Below are 17,581 nucleotides of genomic sequence, written 5' to 3'. Positions count from 1 at the left end.
CTCCTCTGGTGTTTGGCAACTACTTGTCAGTGAACTTCAGGAAAATACTTGTGTTTTGGAAAATTGCAGATGTTTTAGGACAATCTTCTCATTTTACAGAGGAAAACACAGAAGCCTGAGGGACCAAATGACTTGCCATGACTTCCTTTCTGTCTCTGAAGTTTAGAGGGAAAACTCAAAGCCCAGCCTCCACTCCAACAAGGGCATTTCCCCTGCGCCCCTGGCTTCTTACAGTGAAACAGGGATAATAGGAAAGGCTTCTGTGTCAAATCCCTAACACCCCCAGAGGGTGGAGAAAACTGGAATACAAAAGAAGAAAATCAACCCCATAATTAGATACAGAACTGACTCCAGACCAACCAGCAGAAATCTTGTGCTGGCTTCCCTAAGTGTTACAGAAGGAGGAAAAGAAAGCCTGCGTCAGCAACTAGAGACTTACATGTGGGTCTGATGGAATGATACCATCTTCATAAAACACAAATAATCACAAAAATAGCTGCGATGGAACGCAAGAGGAACAAGAACAAACTAATTGCTAAGGAGGGCCACTTTGGCATCAATTGTTAATGTTACTCTGATTCCCCTCCTCCCCACCCCCCCCCCCCAGACCTCTGGCATTGCAAACTGAGCTGGCTCATGGCATCTATTAAATTGTAGTAATAAAAATATTAACCTCACTGTTGGAACTCTGACTACACCTTGTCAGGCCAAATCTTATATTAGAAAAGTAACAGGGAGACGTGAAGGGTTAAGGGAGATCTTACTGAGAAATGGGATATGGAGGGGGGAGTGTATAGCTCAGTGGTTAGAGGGCATGGTTAGCATGCACAAGGTCTTGGGTTTCATCTCCAGCACCTCCATTAAAATAACTAAATAAATAAATAAACCAATTACTCTCCCCAACCCCCGAAAAGAGGTTTAAAAAAAACCTAAAACAACAAACAAAATAAAGAAAAAGAATGAGATGCAGTGGTGACTCTGTCTCATACACATGGGTCCTTATGATTTTAGTTCAAATGAGAGAGACAGAATTTGCCAGATACACTGATGTCACATACACTATCTTACTTATTCTTACAACCACCTTGTGGGTTGCCCATTAGAATATCTTTTTCCCTTATAAGTAAGAAAACTGAGTCTGAGAGGTTTTGAACCTCCCCAAGTTTGGACCTTCTCAAGTTTAGACCCACTTTAAAACACTATTTTGAAATAGTTTTACATTTATAGAAGAGTTGCCAAGGTTGTACAGAGCATTCTCATACACATTTTAATCAGCTTACCCTAATCTTAACATTTAGCATCACCATGAAATGCTAACTTTAACAGGTTTGTTGAGGCGTAATTCACATACCATATAATTCACCTATTTAAAGTGTACTTTTCAATGGTTTTTAGTACATTAATAGATGTAGACAACCATCACTCCAGTCAATTTTAGAACATATTCATGACCTCAAAAAGAACCCCCATACTTTTTTGCTCTCACTTCCCTTCCCCCTCCCTCACCCCAACCCTAAGCAACCACTAATCTATTTTCTGTCTCTGTAGACCTCCTGGTCATTTCATATGAATATGATCATATAACATGTGGTCTTCTGTGACTGGATTCTTCCACTTGCCATAATGTTTTCAAGGTCCATCCATGTATCAGTACTTCATTTCTTTTAATGGCCAAATAATATTCCACACATGTGGATATAACATACTTTGTCTGTTTTTTCTCTTGATGTATATTTGCATTGTTTCCACCTATTGGCTTTTATAAATCATGGGGGCCTATTCTAGATAGAATCAAAATGTTCACTATATTGCTAATAAAGCTGATTGGAGAGCATGATCTGAGCTCTATTAGGACTTGGAGGGTGTCCCAAAATATCACTCCTGAATTAAACTGACTTATCCATCAAGTTGCTAATTAAAGACCTTCCCTTGAGGGCAAGCCCTTAAACACATGGAAGAGGGCAGTCCAAACATGCTTGTCCTATGGACTTACCATCACCAAAAGAGAGGACTGTAATGAACAATGCTTAGTTGCTTCTTTGAAACTCATCGATCAGGTAATTTGACCCTCTCTTTTAGGGATCAGTAGTGAGGGAGCAAGAGGGAGGACTTAGCTCGGGTTACCCCAGAGGCAGACCCTTGAGATAAAAGTGAGAGTTCACATAGTTTACTTAGAAAGTCCCATTAGAGGTTTGGGAAATCCTGATAATGAGACTTTCCAAGGAGATGTTGATTAGTGAACACAATGAGCAGCACGTCAGACCTGCACTTACGTGTCTACAAAATGTGGATAATTCTTTGTTCACTAAATCCTTGATAATTAGAGCTGAAAAGTCGTATGTGAAGCAATATTCCAGCCCAACCAGACCCTCTTTCAGCTTACTACCCCAGAGGACATTTCTGCCCTACAGATACAGAGGTTAATATGTGATTGTGGTACAGAGAGAGCACACATTTTGGAAACCGATGTTCCTGGGTTCAAATCTTGACCCCTATTATATATATAAAATCTGTGTGCAAACTGTTTAAGCAAACAGTTTCAGTTCTCTCAACCCAAAGCCCCTCACCTCCTCTACAAAGTCTGGTAACAACTTACCCGAGATGTTTCATGATGTTTATTATTATTATAAACAGTGGCTAGTTTATAATGTGAGTTCAATAATAGTCGTTTTCCATATTTCTTACTGTGAGTAAGGAAGAAATGCAACAAAAATATATTAACTCAAAAAAAAAAAAGAAATACGTTAACTCATTCAAAAATATTTATTAAACCCCTATTATGTGCAAAATCCTATCGTTATCATGAAGCCACCATTCTAATAAATCACCAACACTAGGACCCCATTTCTACATGTCAGGTCCTATCTTTATTGCCTAGAAAAATAAGGTTCAATTTATGTGACTCACTGGGCCTTTAATGTCTCAAAACATAAGCTTCGCATCAAAGTGTCCCCAAGTGTTCACTCTCCAACCTTCAATCAAATGTATTCTGAGAAGCATTTCTCTAATATTTCTTTGATGTTACATTAGTTGGAAATTTTTTGGTCCCAGGTGATAGCAACCAAATTTGAACTAGTTTAAGCAAAGAGGCAAGTTTATTGAAAAGGGAGGATGGATAAGAAGCTGTGGCCGGCCCTCCCAACAGCTGGAGCCAGGGACTCAGCTGCTTTCCCTCCCACACCCGTCCCTGTGCGGCAGCTCCATCTCACACTGCAGGGTGGCTTCCTCCGCCTGGCAGACAGCGTTCCTGCCCATGGCTTCCACGATTTACATCATGTCGCGTTAGCCGCCAGAGATACCAACCCAACCCTCCCAGTTTTCTGGTCCAAACTTCTGATAATTCCACCTTGGGACAAGGATTCTCTATTGGGTCATCAGCTTTGTAGTTGCATGACATTTCTCATAGTAATTATAGGGCTGGGGGATTAAGAGGGTACCCCTAGCATCCCAGAGGTGCCCAAACTACCTGTCGAGACATAGAACCCCCAGAAGGCTGATTCTTACAGCATGGCCACCTTTCTGGCAGGAAGCATATAGAAGCAGGAGGTCTGAAAGCCGGAGAAATGAACAAACAACAGAGCTAGAAGAGGCCACCACTTACTTAGTCCACACAAGGTGTCCATCAGCAGAAATGAGCCAACAATACATTACTTCCTGCAAATTGGTCTAGTATGTTCAAAACAAACACATTAAAAAGAGATTACTCACCATTTATGTGTCAGGGAAGTAATAATAATGTCTTTATTGCACAGATTACTGTTCTTGAGTGCTTCCAAAGGACTATGGAACTTGAAAACATTTTCCAGTTTGAGAGAATTAATTAGCTCCCCTGTGGAGCAGCTCACGAGCAGTATTGCCATTCTGGAGATAGAATGATGGAGTTGGAAAGGCAAGGGGTGTTAAATTATTCATCTTTGCCATAAGTGTGTATCAAGCACCCAATCCGTGCATGGCTCTGGTCTTAGGGTTTGGGGGGCATAAACTAACTGAAATAAAGTCTTTGCTCTCAAGGAACTTGCAGTCTAGTAGGGGAGGTAAACTTGTCAACAGGTACTCTAACACAAATCAAAATGTATGTCCCAGATAGAATAAGTAAACATGAGATGCTAGAGGAGGTTATGAGAAAGGGCTGGGAGAAAGTTAAATTGCAGAGGCTCATCAAAATTAGGAATTTGGTCTTTCCCTATGTGGAGTCATCATTAAAATTAAAATATAAATATAGAAATTACTATGGATTCATTTACATTTCTTTTAAATGCTAGCCTTAAATTTGTTTTGCATTAAATAATAAACTCATTTCTCCCATCCCACCAACCCTTACCTCTGTCAAATACCAATCTGTTCTATGTATCTATGAATTAGGTTTTTTTTTTTTTGGATTCCACATATGAGTGAGCTCAAACACTGTCTTTCTCTGGTAACTTATTTCACTTAACATAATGCCCTTGAGGTCCATCCATGTTGTCACAAATGGCAGGATCTCCTTCTTTTTTTATAGCAGAATAATATTCCATTGTGCATACATACACTACATTTTCTTTATCTATTCTTCTGTTGACAGACACTTCAGTTGTTTCCAAATCTTGCTTATTATAAATAATGCCACAGAGGATGTGGTGGTGTAGATATCTTTTGAAGACCATGATTTTTGTTTTCTTCAAATAAATACCCAGAAGTGGGATTACTGGATCATATGGTAGCTCTATTTTTAATTTTTTTTTTAGGAATCTCCATACTATTTTCTATAGTGGCTGTACCAATTTATACTCTTAGCTAGTCCTCCAATTTTTAACAAAATATATAATCTCAAAAAATGGAAGAAAATTTGATCCCGTTGCCTAAATCAGTCATATGATTAGCTAGTTCAATAGTTTGCTTTACCTGGTGAGCTCTGGACTAAAATTTGTAATATTGATGAAGACTGGATTGTCTGTATAATGGGCAACACTTCGTTCAGGTTTTCATTATCCAGGGAAGGTCTGATTCCTCTTGGGGCTGTCTGAACCAAATTGCCATGACATGAGGAAATTTATGAGAAACTGTGGAGGGACACACGTGGAGAGGTCAACATGGAGAGAAAATGTGGGCCCTGGCCCTAGCCCCTGTTGAATGCCAAGAGCCTGGCGCAGCCTTCCAGACACATGAGTGAGCCATTTGGGAAGCAAAACTTTCGGTTCCGAGTTCAGTGGGCCTAAGCTGACACTGCATGGGCCAAAAGTGAGCCTTCCTCCCTGAGCCTTGTCCAAATTCCAGATTCAGGATAACAAAAGATTGTTATTTGAAGCCAAGTTCTAGGCTGGTTCATTTATTAAAAGATAGTTAATTGGAACACCTTCCGCAAAGATTTCATGACAATAACTCTTTTTGCTTTGGTTTCCCCTTCATTCACTAGACAGCAGAGTTTTAGGCACGGCAACTATTCAGATTTCAGAAAGGCTCAGAAAAGTGCATTTCCATTTCTGTTGAGGGTCTCAAAGGGAGACTGCCATTCAAAAGTCAAGGAATTTCCTTTACATGCAAAATTACTGAAACATTGATTTTAAAACAATTGATCCCTATTTCTAAAAATGTCAAACTGAAACCACCAGTAAATGATATTTGCCTTCATATTTCTGTAACATTTGTAATATACACGGACAAGTTTTACCAAAGCGCCACCTCTAGCCCAGAGGGGTCACTACTGTAAATGTGAAGGTCATGGACCTTCATGGCCCTTCAGTGCTAGGCCTTCTTCTCTAATTCATTAATCAAAAGTTAAAGTACAGCTTCTGATCCCTTCTCTTGCCCCTTCTTTTTTTAATTGGCCCTCAAGACAAGGCAGGGCTAGCAACCAATCAGCTCTCCATATTTAATAGCATATTTTGCTGAGCTGGACTTGACTCCTGGTTGCTACAAAACAAATCTAAGTTTATATCGAAGGTGACAAACTCCATGCCCTGTCATTTATCCTTTTTATAGCATGGGTGACACCAATAGTCAGCAAGTCTTGTTGATTACGTGAATCAACTAGAGCAGAAAGCATCCTAGTCTAGAGATTTCCCGTGTCCACAGTTAGAAACTGTTTGTTTTAATTAAAGCAAAACTAATTCCACTGCTTTTGATTACTACATGAATTTTTAAAAAGAAACCATAATCCCAGTATTAACAGGGATAAACACTGTTTATCCCTGTTAATACCGGAGTGCATATCACTCTAGACATGAATCTAAATACATATATGTAACCAAAAGTGTATTATACCTCAAACTCATCTTTAAACATTTAATGATTGTCCAAAGAAAAACATGTTGAGATTTTACTATGCCTTAGGCACTGTATTAAGTTCTTCATAAATACTATTTCATTTAAAGCACACCACCACTATGAGGTAAATAATATAAACCCAATTATACAACTGAGGTATTGGAGGTCAAGATCGCAGGTAGCAGCAGAAATGTCTGGCTCCAAACCGAGATCTGTCAATTTCAGATTTTAATTTTCACTATTCTCTCATCTCATGCAGCAGAGTTTTTCAATAAAATTATATTATAACCATGATTCATGATGATATTCACCTGTCTATTTACAACAACAGTTTAATGACTGACTAGTATCTTACTTACACTTTTTCAAAATATTTCACCATTCCTCTCTTGTTAGACATTTGAATTTGGTTTTGTTTGTTTTTAGTTTTCTACTAATATAAACGAAACAGCAATAAATATCCTTGTAGATAAAACTTGTTGTAGATCCTTAATTATTTCCTGAGGATGAATTTCTAGAAATAGAGTCATCGGGACAATGTCATGCAAACATCTTACTCTTTCAGCAGTAATGCCAAATTTCCCTTCAGAAAAATTATAACAAATTACACATCTGCCATCCATATGTACCTGCGACCTCATTTACAAAACAAAACCAAAACAAAATAAATACACAAAACTTCAAACTACTTTTCCAATCACAGTATCATCTTAGAAATAGAAGATACCTTTGGAGTCATTTCTTTCTAATCTCCTACACATTATGGACCTTTTTCATGGCGCATTCCTGATCTGGAGTATCTGTGCTATAATTCATAGAAAGTGGGGACAGAAAATAAAGAACAATTTAAGATAGCCCTAAACCATAAAACTCAGACTCTCAGCAGTGCAATCCTGCTCAAACAGTTCTAAAATGCATCCAGAATCAGAGAGCCCCGTCGGAAATGAGGCAATCCTGGCAGGCTTTCAACATACTTGACACAGGTCACAAAATGATAAAGATTTTCTGGTCCTTCTCCACCTGAAGTGGGTTTGCTTTAAGTGTTGGAAGCTGAACACATATCTCTTGCTCTATGCAGCTGTGCAACAGCTTGGTGTTCTTTGCCTCTGGGAATTCAGCACACAGAGGTGGGGTGGTCGGTGGGAGCAGATTGTTCAGAAACAAAAATGAATTAAATGATTTTACATTTCTAGGTCGTAGGGTCTGTGAATTTAACTTTTTGTGGCTTCTCTTCCCCCTAAACTCAAAAACTTTAACCCCGAGTTCCTTTAATTCTAGAGACACTGGGATTTAGCTATGTTTGAAGGAGAAAGTGACCTTCCACTGGTTAAGCTTTCCTTAAGTACCATGCCCTTTAGATGCAAAACATTGCTGGATATTGCAGTGGAAATTGGTGGGGGCAAGAAAAGTAATGCAGGTAAGTGAAGCAATAGAAATCTATAAAAAAAAAAAAACTATAAAAATGTAAATTCTGCAAGTGATTGCCAAACACAACTGTGAAAGCAAAGAGCAGGCAAAGATTAATTCTGCCTGGGGTGAGGATGAGGCTAGGCGTGTGAAAGAAGGTGGTATTTGGGTGGTAATCGAAGACACTAGGAAGCAGGGTCCTCGGAACGCCCCCTTTTATTTGGTGCATATGTGATGAATAATTTAAATCATGGAATACTAGCATTATTAAGACAATTTGCTTTAATTTTACACATACTTTCTTAAGGGACAGATAGGCTCTATTTCGGCTGCACATTCAAAGTCATCCCTGGAAAGGGAAGGAAAAACTGAAATTTCTAACATATTCTGCTTTGGGAAACGACGGGTTGGGGGTAGGGACCAGGGCCCAGAAATCAACCCCAAAACTTTGGGCTTCAGAACTGCAGGGGACCATTCTGGGATCTAATCTTGGAGTACTGGGGGCGAGGGACATCCCACCTTTCCACCTTCCCGAAATGCAACCTAGTGCAATACTTGGCCCCCAGTAGGTTATCGTGTATGGAATGGATTTTATGCAATCGCCTTAAATGCACTGGCGTCTGACTGTCCATTAGAGGACAATCAAATCAACTCAACACCACGTTGTGCTTCTTCTGTCAGCGAAATTTCAGCTCTGATTTCAATAGTTAGAAAAACAGGAGAAAGAATCGGGCCATAGCATCCTGAGAGTGGAGCTATGCGAGGGGTTGGGAGGAAGGAGGGCGAGGGCGGCAGGGAGAGCTAACAGTCCCACCTCGGCTCACCTCCTCCTGCAGCAATCGCTCAGCCCCCGCCCCCTCTCTCCATTCCGGACCCCCCACCCGGGAGGCGTGAGGGCCGCGCCCGCGAGGCAGTAGCCGGGCTCTGGCGGTCACGTTCGTTCCCTGCTGCTTTTCCAGTCTCCAGCCTCCTCGCTCCTCCTCCCTCCTCCCCGGCCCGGGTTTGGAGGCGATTCCCCTCTAGTGACTGAGCCGAACGTATCTGGGCGAGCGGCGCTTCGCCTCCCTCCGGTCTTTGTCTCCTCCTCCTGCAAGGCTCCGGGGCCCGGCGCAAGGTCTGCAGCGGCCGCCGCAGCAGCGGGAGCCAAGCGGTGCCTCGCGCGGCCGCGCGGGGCCGCGCCCTCGCTCGGTGGAGGCGCCGGAGGACGCCAGCCTGGCCACGCACCGCCGGCGTCCGGCGCTCCAGCCGCCGCGAAGCAACGCCGCGGCCGCCGCGGCCGGGGAACTAGCCCACCCGGCCGGCCCGCTCCGAGGCAGGCAGCCCAGCTAGTAGTCGGGTGGGGATAGCGGCCGCTGCGGGTCTGGCAGCGCACACAGGGCGCCAGGCAGACGCACCCCACGCCTCATCCCTGCGCCACGAGGATGGAGCAGGCACCCCGGCCCGGGACTGGCGCAAGGTAAGGTGCAGACGCCTGTTGCTTTTCGCAAAGCGCGGTATCGTCCCCTCTGCCCGGATGCCTAGGGCACCCTTCCCAGAACAGGCAGAGGAGAACTATCACCCCATTTCTGAGCCGTATCCAATCCCCCTGTTTCCCCGGAGTAGATCCTTGGAGAGATCCCTCCTGGCGAGGGCGGGGGTCCACCCGCTTTGCTGGCGTGCAGCTTGGCTGCAGTGCAATAGTCTGCAAACTTTTGTGCCCCCTCCCTGCGCGGTGCTCACCCAGTGCGGTGCAAGTTGCACGTCTACTTTTCGTTTGCTCCCTTCCCCCAGTACCCACCCCCCCTCTTTTGCCGTATGCATCTGCCCATTTCTCACTGTGTGTTCTTGCCAGTCGACTTTTCACTCCCTGCAGCTCCCGCTAGAGAGGCGAGGGTTTGGGACCCAGCAGTGCTTATCCTGCCTGTAGGGGTTGGGTAGGAGCCGAGATGGTGAAATAAGATAGGTGGGACAAGGGGGAAGGCTGTCCCCACCCCTGGGGCTCTGTCCAGCGCGGCGGGAGTCGGTCGGTTCTTACGTAGGCCACCCCCAACTCGGTAATGAAACCCTTGGAGTGGCTTGCGGCTGTGCGCCGTGGGAAGGCAAGTGCAGATCCGGGTGGGTGAAGTAAGTGGTTTGGTGAGGGAAAGGTTGCTGGTGGGGTGGGGGAGGAAGCTGAGGGTGGGGATAGATCTGGTTGAGGGGGGACCAAAAGGCTCTGCTAAAGTGGGCGAGGGGCCAGCCCAGAGCCGTCTTCTGACGCGGAGGAAAAGGAATTTGAGTCTGGAGGGCGCTGGCCCGGGTGTGTAAATAGAGATGGGGGAAGGGTTGGGCACCTGGGGAGGCGCAGAGAGGCAGATTGGAGCCCCGGAATGCTGGGGCCCAGGGGGACTGGGGAAGGCAGGCTTCTGGGTGCCTGGGATGGGGCGATCTTCTTCTCCAGGGGAAACAAACTGCTCGATTCAGAGTACGTTGGCGTCTTGGGCGGCGATTGAGTGGTCAGGTCATGGACCAGGGAAGCTTTTCCTAGCTGGAAGAGGACCAGGGTTCCCTTGTTTCCCCCACACCCGCTTCTATACCCCTCCACCTCCGCAACCGGGTCGGCAGACCCACCTTCCCTGCCAGGAGCTCGGGAGTCAGGGATGTTTCCACAGCCGCAGGGTGGGAAGGGGATTCCGGGACTCGAGGAAGAGGCTTGTGTGCCGGGTAGGGGGGAGTTCCCAGCGCCTGGCGAGTAAACCGGTGTCCCAACCGGTTGGAGGAGAGCGCAGGGGCGGAGGCTGCAGTGGGAGCCACCCCCCCCCCCTCCGCCGCCCCTCTGCACAACGCACCTGGGCGGAGCAAGGGAGTGGGGGGAGCCCCGAGCCGCCGGGGAGGCTCGGGAGCGCAGACCTGGAGGGCGTGCAGCGAAACGCAGGGCCAAGGGGGTGTGAGCATCGGGTGACGGGAGGCCCGGCTCCCAGACCCGGAGCCCCGGGCAGAAGTGGGTCCGTCCACCTCTCGGCCCCCAGGTATATCCTTTCGGCTGTTAGAGACGGTTTGGCGGATGCCAGAAGGCTAGGCGCTTTCCTCCTTTGCACCCCAGCAACCTGGAAAGGAAGGCCATTTATGCGAGGGGACCTCGCCTGCTATGGCGAAGAAGGGGCAGTCCCCGGGCTCCATTTATCCTGCTGGGGGACACACTGGGCTGTCACAGGCCTGGAAGCACCTCATTTAACCCTTCTCTGTCTGAGAAGGCGCACGCCCCTCCCAAAGTGGTGCCTTGAGCTGAGAATCCAATCCTACAGGCTCCAGAGAAGAGGAATTTGGGGGTTGCGTGGGCCCGGATCCCTGCAAAACGCCCTGGACTTCCCTGTTCAGATCTCCCACGTGCAGGCTTTTAGGGCCGCAAACCGTCTCTGCGGTTGCCCTGCAGACAACATCCCCGGCTCTCTGGACCAGAGCTGGGAGAAAGCGGAGCACAGCGCAGTCCCATTTTCTGGGCCTGCCGCCTTGGCCAGACCCTTCTGAAAGAGACGTCGACTGGCCAGGGCTCCAGAAGGAATCCTGAGTTGAGTCACTCCCCTCCGGGCCACCCCTGAAGCAGCGAGCTCCCTGCCTCCCCACCGCCAGCTTCAGAGCCCCAAGGAGGGAACGGGGATTCCCTTGGGACAGGCTTGGGTGCAGCTCCTGAGCGCAAGGCCAGGCGTGGAGGGGGATAGAGCTTTGGCTTCTGAATTACCTGGATAACTGAGGTAGGATTCCAGAATTAAATTCTTTACTCCGCCACGTTGAACTTTTGGCGCCCCAAGGCCAGGTTCTTTCTGGATGCTTATTGCTTGGTTCTGTGCTCAGGCTGGTTCTCTTTGCTTGTAGAAACAGGTTGGAACATGTCCCTTGGCAACTCTTGAAGCAAGACTTCAAATGCACACCATGGTGTTTTGTCAGGTTGCTGAGCTGTTCCGGGGAGGCAGGTAGTCATGATAGTAGTCAGCCCTGGCATTTACTGAGCTCTTACTTTGTGCAGGCAATAGATGTTTCACGTGCAATTTGGGTTTTAATCCTTATGACAACCCTGGAAGACAATTATTTTTCCCATTTTGTTGGTAAGGAAACTAAACCATGGAGAAATTAATTTGTTTGCTCATTGTCATCCAACCAATCAGTGGTGGGACTTGTGGATAGAGAAGTGATGTGTCCCATGCTTTCAACCCCACTTGGTACCAGAGATCCTTTGTCCACAGGAAGGGTGGGTGACAAATGAGAAACCCCGGGGGCATGCTGTCAGTGCCAGTCCTTGCCTGGGAGCCCCTGTGGCTGTGGAAATGGGGAGACTGATGGTGCATATTTCCCCTGCTTAGAGCCCGATGGGGTGCACCTAGGGAGGATGGGGTCCTGGGACTGGGAGCAGATTTAGGGAACTGGCAGCTGTCATTGGACTTCTGTTCTGAATCTTTTCGTGGACATTCCCTTTTTAAATGTGAGGAGAAATGAAAGAGGGGATCCGAATGTGAGCAGAGATGTGCTCCTAGGACAGAAACTGTGGAAACTATTCTGCAAATGCATCTCTTTCTAGTGACTGAATCACAGACTATTAGAGCTAGAGTGATCTCAGATATCACCCCTTCCAATCCAGAAGTGGGGAGGAGACTGAGTGATGTGCTCAAGGCCACTCTGTGTTCCTAGCATCACTAGTGCTAGAACCACTGTCTTCTGACCCTTGGTCAAAAAAACCAATATTTATGCAAAAATGGATTATGTTCACTGTGGCTTCTTTTCAGGCTCTTAAAATTAATTAGGGAAAATTAATTAGGGAAAAACTTGTTTATTTAAAAAAGTAGACGATTTTGCTCATTTTTCATAAATGCCTTGTTCAGCATAACCAGAAAAGGTGACGATCATACAGTGGATGAACCACCACAAGTATGTGCCTCTTTTGAAAAAAATTACAGCAGAATATTTATAAACCTTCGAATAAAAAATTAACTGTGCAACCCTTTAGATTATTCTAAATGAAATGAAATGGATTCTGAACCATTTCAGCCAAGTCCCCCTGTCAAGTGGAGAGGCGCTGTCCTGCCCCACCCCCAAGCATTTGTGAAAATCAGAAAAAATGTACTGCGTCAGAGGGAAAAATCCTTTTGAATACAATGAAATGATTTGGGATTATTTCTTCTGGCTTCTGACCGTTGGGTTAAAGTTTAGGCTGATATAAATCTGAGATAAGCCAACATCTTTCTAAGTAGACATACTTGGGGCTCAGAAAGGGGAATGATAGTTCTTTACCATCTCGCTCACTGAGCCCCTTTGCAGGGGAGACTTGGTCTGGCAGTTTAGGGATTCCATGTGCCCCTAGGCATTCTCGTAGGACAGAATTCTGATTTCTAAGAACGTTCTCTGTCTTGTCTCTGTAGCCACAGTACTACATGTCCCCCCCCCACCCCGGAGTTGAACCAACAAAAAGTCAGCTAGAGGAAACGCAGAGGGGGAGAACTTCGAAAAGCCTGTTTCTCAGAATCACATCGTGGCAGGGTGGGTGGGAGTTCCAGGCAGATGGTGGAGACTTGTTGCCTTTTCTGTCACCTGGAACAGGATTTCTATCCCTGATGCTGTGACAGGCCAGGCCAGAGGCCCCCAGGCGGTGATGGGGGAGGGGTAGTGAAGGAGGAAGGGGGTGAGGGTGAGGCATGGGTTGGGGGCTTGGCTGACAAAGGGCTTTGGTGTGGCTGAGATGGCCCAGGAGAGAGTGCCTGAGAGATGCCGTCTTCCCCCTTCCTCTCTTACCTGCCTCTTCAGTCTTGCCACCCATATTGGGCTGACTGATCTGAATCTGAGTTATCTCAAGGGAAGCATTCACTTTCTAGAGAATTCATTAGCAATACGTATTGTCTTTATGTAAGTAGAGAAGAAAATACAGACAGCTGCCCCACTCCTCAGGGAGAGCCCTAAACATCAGGTCATCCCAGAAGGGTGATCTTCTGAGGCAGAGGGTCTGCATTAGCCGGATTGCAGCAGTGTCAGAGAATAAAGGACGTGACACTGAAATCAGGTGTGGCAGCAGCCGAGAGAAATGGTCTTCTGTGAGGGACCAAATGAAGGAAAACCCGTTTCTACCTGGGCAGATGTTCTGGTTCCCAATTGCTAGCTTTGCAGGGGTGATAGTGGAGTTAGCTGTACCCTTACCCCACGTATGTCGTCCATATCCTCCACTTACTTCCCTTTTCCCGTGTGGTGTAGCGTTAAAGGGCCCGCACAGCACTTCCGCTGGGACAATTCTTTGGTGGTGTATTTATCTTAAATCATATAAATACGCGTTTGTTGACAGAATAACAATTACTGTTAAGCAACATGGTCTGGGACAAGGTTATGAAAAAATGAAACCTTTTTATTCAGAATATAAGGAATAAATATTTTTATGCAATACATCGTATGAATTAAAATTCTCAGTTTTGGTTAGAGATTTAAATATAAAAAATCATCAAGAACCAGAGCATCTGATCTTGACCTACTTTTAATAACAGGAGAAGCCAAATAGTAAGGATCTGTGGAATTTGAAGAAGAGGACAGGAGGAAAAAGAAAAAGAAGATATTACCAAGTAAAACCTGAGATGCTTTTCCCTCATGGATTTTATTTTAAATAAAAATATAATATCTTAATCTATTTTGAGATTTAAGTAGATTAACCCATAAGATTAATAAATTTAGTATTTTATCTTCAGATTGTGGCTTTGATGAGCTGTGTTCTACAAGTGGTTGATGCTCTTCTATCTGACAGACTAGTATGTATCTATATATTCTTTATAAAAACTTAGTGAATTAATGCATGACGTAAGAAATGTCCATTGTACGTAAAAATGAAGTCTGCAGCCTTCTCAAGATTTGGAATGTATTTTCCCAAAGTGGTGAAATTAATAGTAGTAGCTGTAAAATTCAATTAAAATAAACAAATGAATAAATAGTGAAAAAGAACCACCCTGATGAAAACAAGATTTTTTTTTTCAAGCAGATAAATGAACAATTAGTTAAGTTTATAAAATTTATGGTTTCAAATTTATCCTAAGCTCTCTCGGCTGCTTTTTATGGTAACACTTGTCTAGTACAAGGGTCACTACACTTTTAGACAGTTTTTGAAAAAGCATTTGTGCCTTTTGTTAGAAGTAAAATGGAGACAAGCATAAAAAAATAAAATATTGTGAGTCATTCTTAAGCATGGAGTAATTCTTGACAAAACTAAGTATGTTTTCAAATTCAATTTGATTTCCTTTTTTTCTTTCTTTTCTTTTCTTTTCTTTTCTATTCTTTTTCTTTTCTTTTCTTTTCTTTTTCTTTTCTTTTCTTTCTTTTTCTTTTAATCTCTTCTTTCTTTCTTCCTTTCTTTTTTAGGTCATTGATAGAATTTTCAGTCTGCGTATAAGTCATCAGTACCTTGCTGGGAGAGAGCTGTTTCAGTACAAATATCTCCCCTGGTGAAGGCAGGGAGAAAGAACAGTGTTTATTTGTCCGGAGCTAAAGCACAAAGGTCATGAAGTCGCACTGGCTTCTCCCCTTGGGCTCCAGCCTCAGCTCTGGTTTGGGAAGGCAGCCCTTGCTAGGGCCTGCCTACAGAGGGCTCAACCTGTTAGTGGTGACTAAGCATTCTACTTGCCTTGGCTACCCTGGGGATTTATGCTCTGAGAAGAATCCCGGCCCAGTCTGCTGACCTTCTTCAGCCGTCTGCTCATGAGGGATTATCAAGCAGGAATGTTTTTCATCCTTCCTACAAATTCTATTTAAGCCTGGGTTGGCAAAGTGGTATAGTCTCTTTCCACAGAGTGTTTCGTGGTCGTTTATTTGGGTGGTCAGTCAGTCTGTTTTTTCGTTGCTTCTCAAAAGCACTTCCTATAAACAAAATTAATATGCTCCCCTAGTGGAAGGTATGGTGTAGACTCTTGGTGCCCGAAGCATTGGCTTCAAGACCCATGAAAGAGGGATGGTGGGTAGCCAGCCAGGTCAGAGGCCCAAGAGAGAGGCAGCAGAGAAGCAGTGGAGGTGGAGGTAGGCAGGAAGAGGAGGCAAGAGGGGCAAGCTGTCAGGGTAAACGGACTGCTACTGAGTCCAAGCTCTTTTTTGCTCGCCGCATGACAGGCCAGTAAATCGGGAGATGAGGTGTTCCGGCAAGGAATAGCGACTTTATTCGGAAAGCCAGCAGACCAAGAGAATGGCAGTCTAATGTCTTGGAGAACCATCCTACTCAAGTTAGAATACAGGCTCCTTTTATACAAAAAAAACCAGGGGAGGGGGTGTGGCTGGTTGTTGCAAACTTCTTGCTGCAGGAATTCTTTGTTCTTGCAGCCGTCCACGTGGGTCAGGCCATGGTGTCCCTGTAAACCTCCAACAAGACAAAGGTTATTCTCTGTTTTGCAACTTGCCATCTCTGCATAAGTGCAGAAATGCTAACATCCTTAAAGGTCAGAGCCCCGAGAATAGGCTCTCCTGTGTATTTCAGGCTAAAGGCAACATTGTTTTACAAAAGGTGCAGAGCCAGCAAGACTGAGCCTAGAAAACAGGGCACAGTGGTCAAAACTAAAGGAACAGATCCAATATATGGAGTCAGATTTGTTCTCCTCTATTACAAGACCACCCAAAGGAAGAGGACCCAGCAGTTAGCCCGGGAAGACTAAGGCATATTTGGTATAAGCCAACCTCGAAAGATAAGACAAAAAGGCATAAAAATAAGAGAAGACGGAGAGAGCTAATGGGAGTGATAGGGGCCTGAAGGAGAGGCGTACAAGTTAAAAATAATGCACCTAAATCATTCCTCAAGGTCTAGCTCACCTCAAAGGTAGGCTCAGCCCTCAGCCAGCGGGCAGGCATGCTTTCCCACATTCCCTGCCCCTGGTTAATGCGGCTTCTCAATCACCAGACCAAGGGCTCTTAACCTGAATTATGCCCTGGCGCCCTTTGCCAGTCTGACAAGTTTAGAGACCCTAGAAGGATGTGTTTAAATGTATAAATTGCAATACATTAGATTATAACAGAAACCTTATTGAGATAATTATATGTAGTATGTAAGCCACTGTGACCTCATGGGTGCCCAACAAGCTCCAACCTGTGGGAACCGCCGTTTTGAAGCAGGGATGAGCTTAATGCCGCTGTGAGGTGCCTGCAGACCCGCGCTGTGACAGGAAAATGTCCAATTTGGGTTGGTGACACTGTCACGGGTACTGCTCTTGGCGTGTAAGTGTTGTGGCCTGCATTTGCAATAGAATTAAATGCTAAATTGTAGTGCAGTGTTAGAAAACAGATTTGTGGCTTTTTTTCCGTTCAAGTTCACGGATTCCTTGAATCCTGTTGATAGACACTTGTGACTAGGGGAATGTGTCGTCCCTAATCGGGGTACTGTTGAGAATGAAATGGAGTGGGGTTGTCACTCTTAAGAAGTGGGTGTGAACTGGGACGGGCCTGGCAAATTGGAACGTCGTAAGGTCCTTTCCGCCACTGTCACCTCTCTGGGGTCTCTTTCCCCGGATCAGTTTTCACTTCCCTGGTGCAAAGAGTTGGCGTCATCCGCCCTGTTCTTAGGGGTCGTGGCCTTGGATACTGATGGGCTCGGGGAAGTGGACACCAACTTTCGCTGAAAGAAGTCACCTGTCAGGGCCCCCTCCAGGCCGAGGGACGCCGTTGTAAGAGCTGGGAGGTGCGCTTCCTTGGAGCGGCCGCAGCCTCTGGCTCCCGGCTGGGTGAACGCTGGCCGGCGTTTCAGCTCCCGGTGGCTGCCTTGGCCGGGTGTCCTGGCGCTTTGGCCAACTTCAGCCTCAAGTGAGGTTGAATTATGAGACTACGCTGCACTTCAGCCGAAAGTTTCAGCTTCTCCAACATTTTTATTTCTTTTCTTTTCAATTTTTGTTTTTTTAAAGCAGAGCTCCCACAATAGCTTTGAAAGTTTTCTTTCCTTTCCCTGCCCAGTTCCTACTGATCAGAAAGTGGCCTCAGTGCA

General features: G+C 45.4%; 1 protein-coding gene across 4 annotated transcripts in view; it reads left to right on the top strand.

Moving 5' to 3' along the window:
* The first annotated feature begins 8,441 nt into the window (after positions 1–8,441).
* Positions 8,442–17,581, top strand: part of LRRC3B (leucine rich repeat containing 3B) — an 80,237-nt gene continuing 71,097 nt past the window's right edge. The window contains exon 1 of one of the 4 annotated variants that reach the window (XM_006176292.3): positions 8,442–9,106. The gene's annotated coding sequence lies outside the window, so the exon portion shown is untranslated. Of the gene's footprint in view, positions 9,107–9,627; positions 9,754–10,457; positions 10,638–17,581 lie in introns of those variants that run through there. The other 3 variants (XM_014552013.2, XM_014552011.2, XM_032488384.1) reach the window with 3 other exon arrangements.

The sequence above is a fragment of the Camelus ferus genome, chromosome 1 (assembly GCF_009834535.1).
Source record: "Camelus ferus isolate YT-003-E chromosome 1, BCGSAC_Cfer_1.0, whole genome shotgun sequence".
In the NCBI taxonomy this organism is placed as follows: Eukaryota; Metazoa; Chordata; class Mammalia; order Artiodactyla; family Camelidae; genus Camelus; species Camelus ferus.
This window is presented reverse-complemented; position numbering and strand designations above follow the sequence as displayed.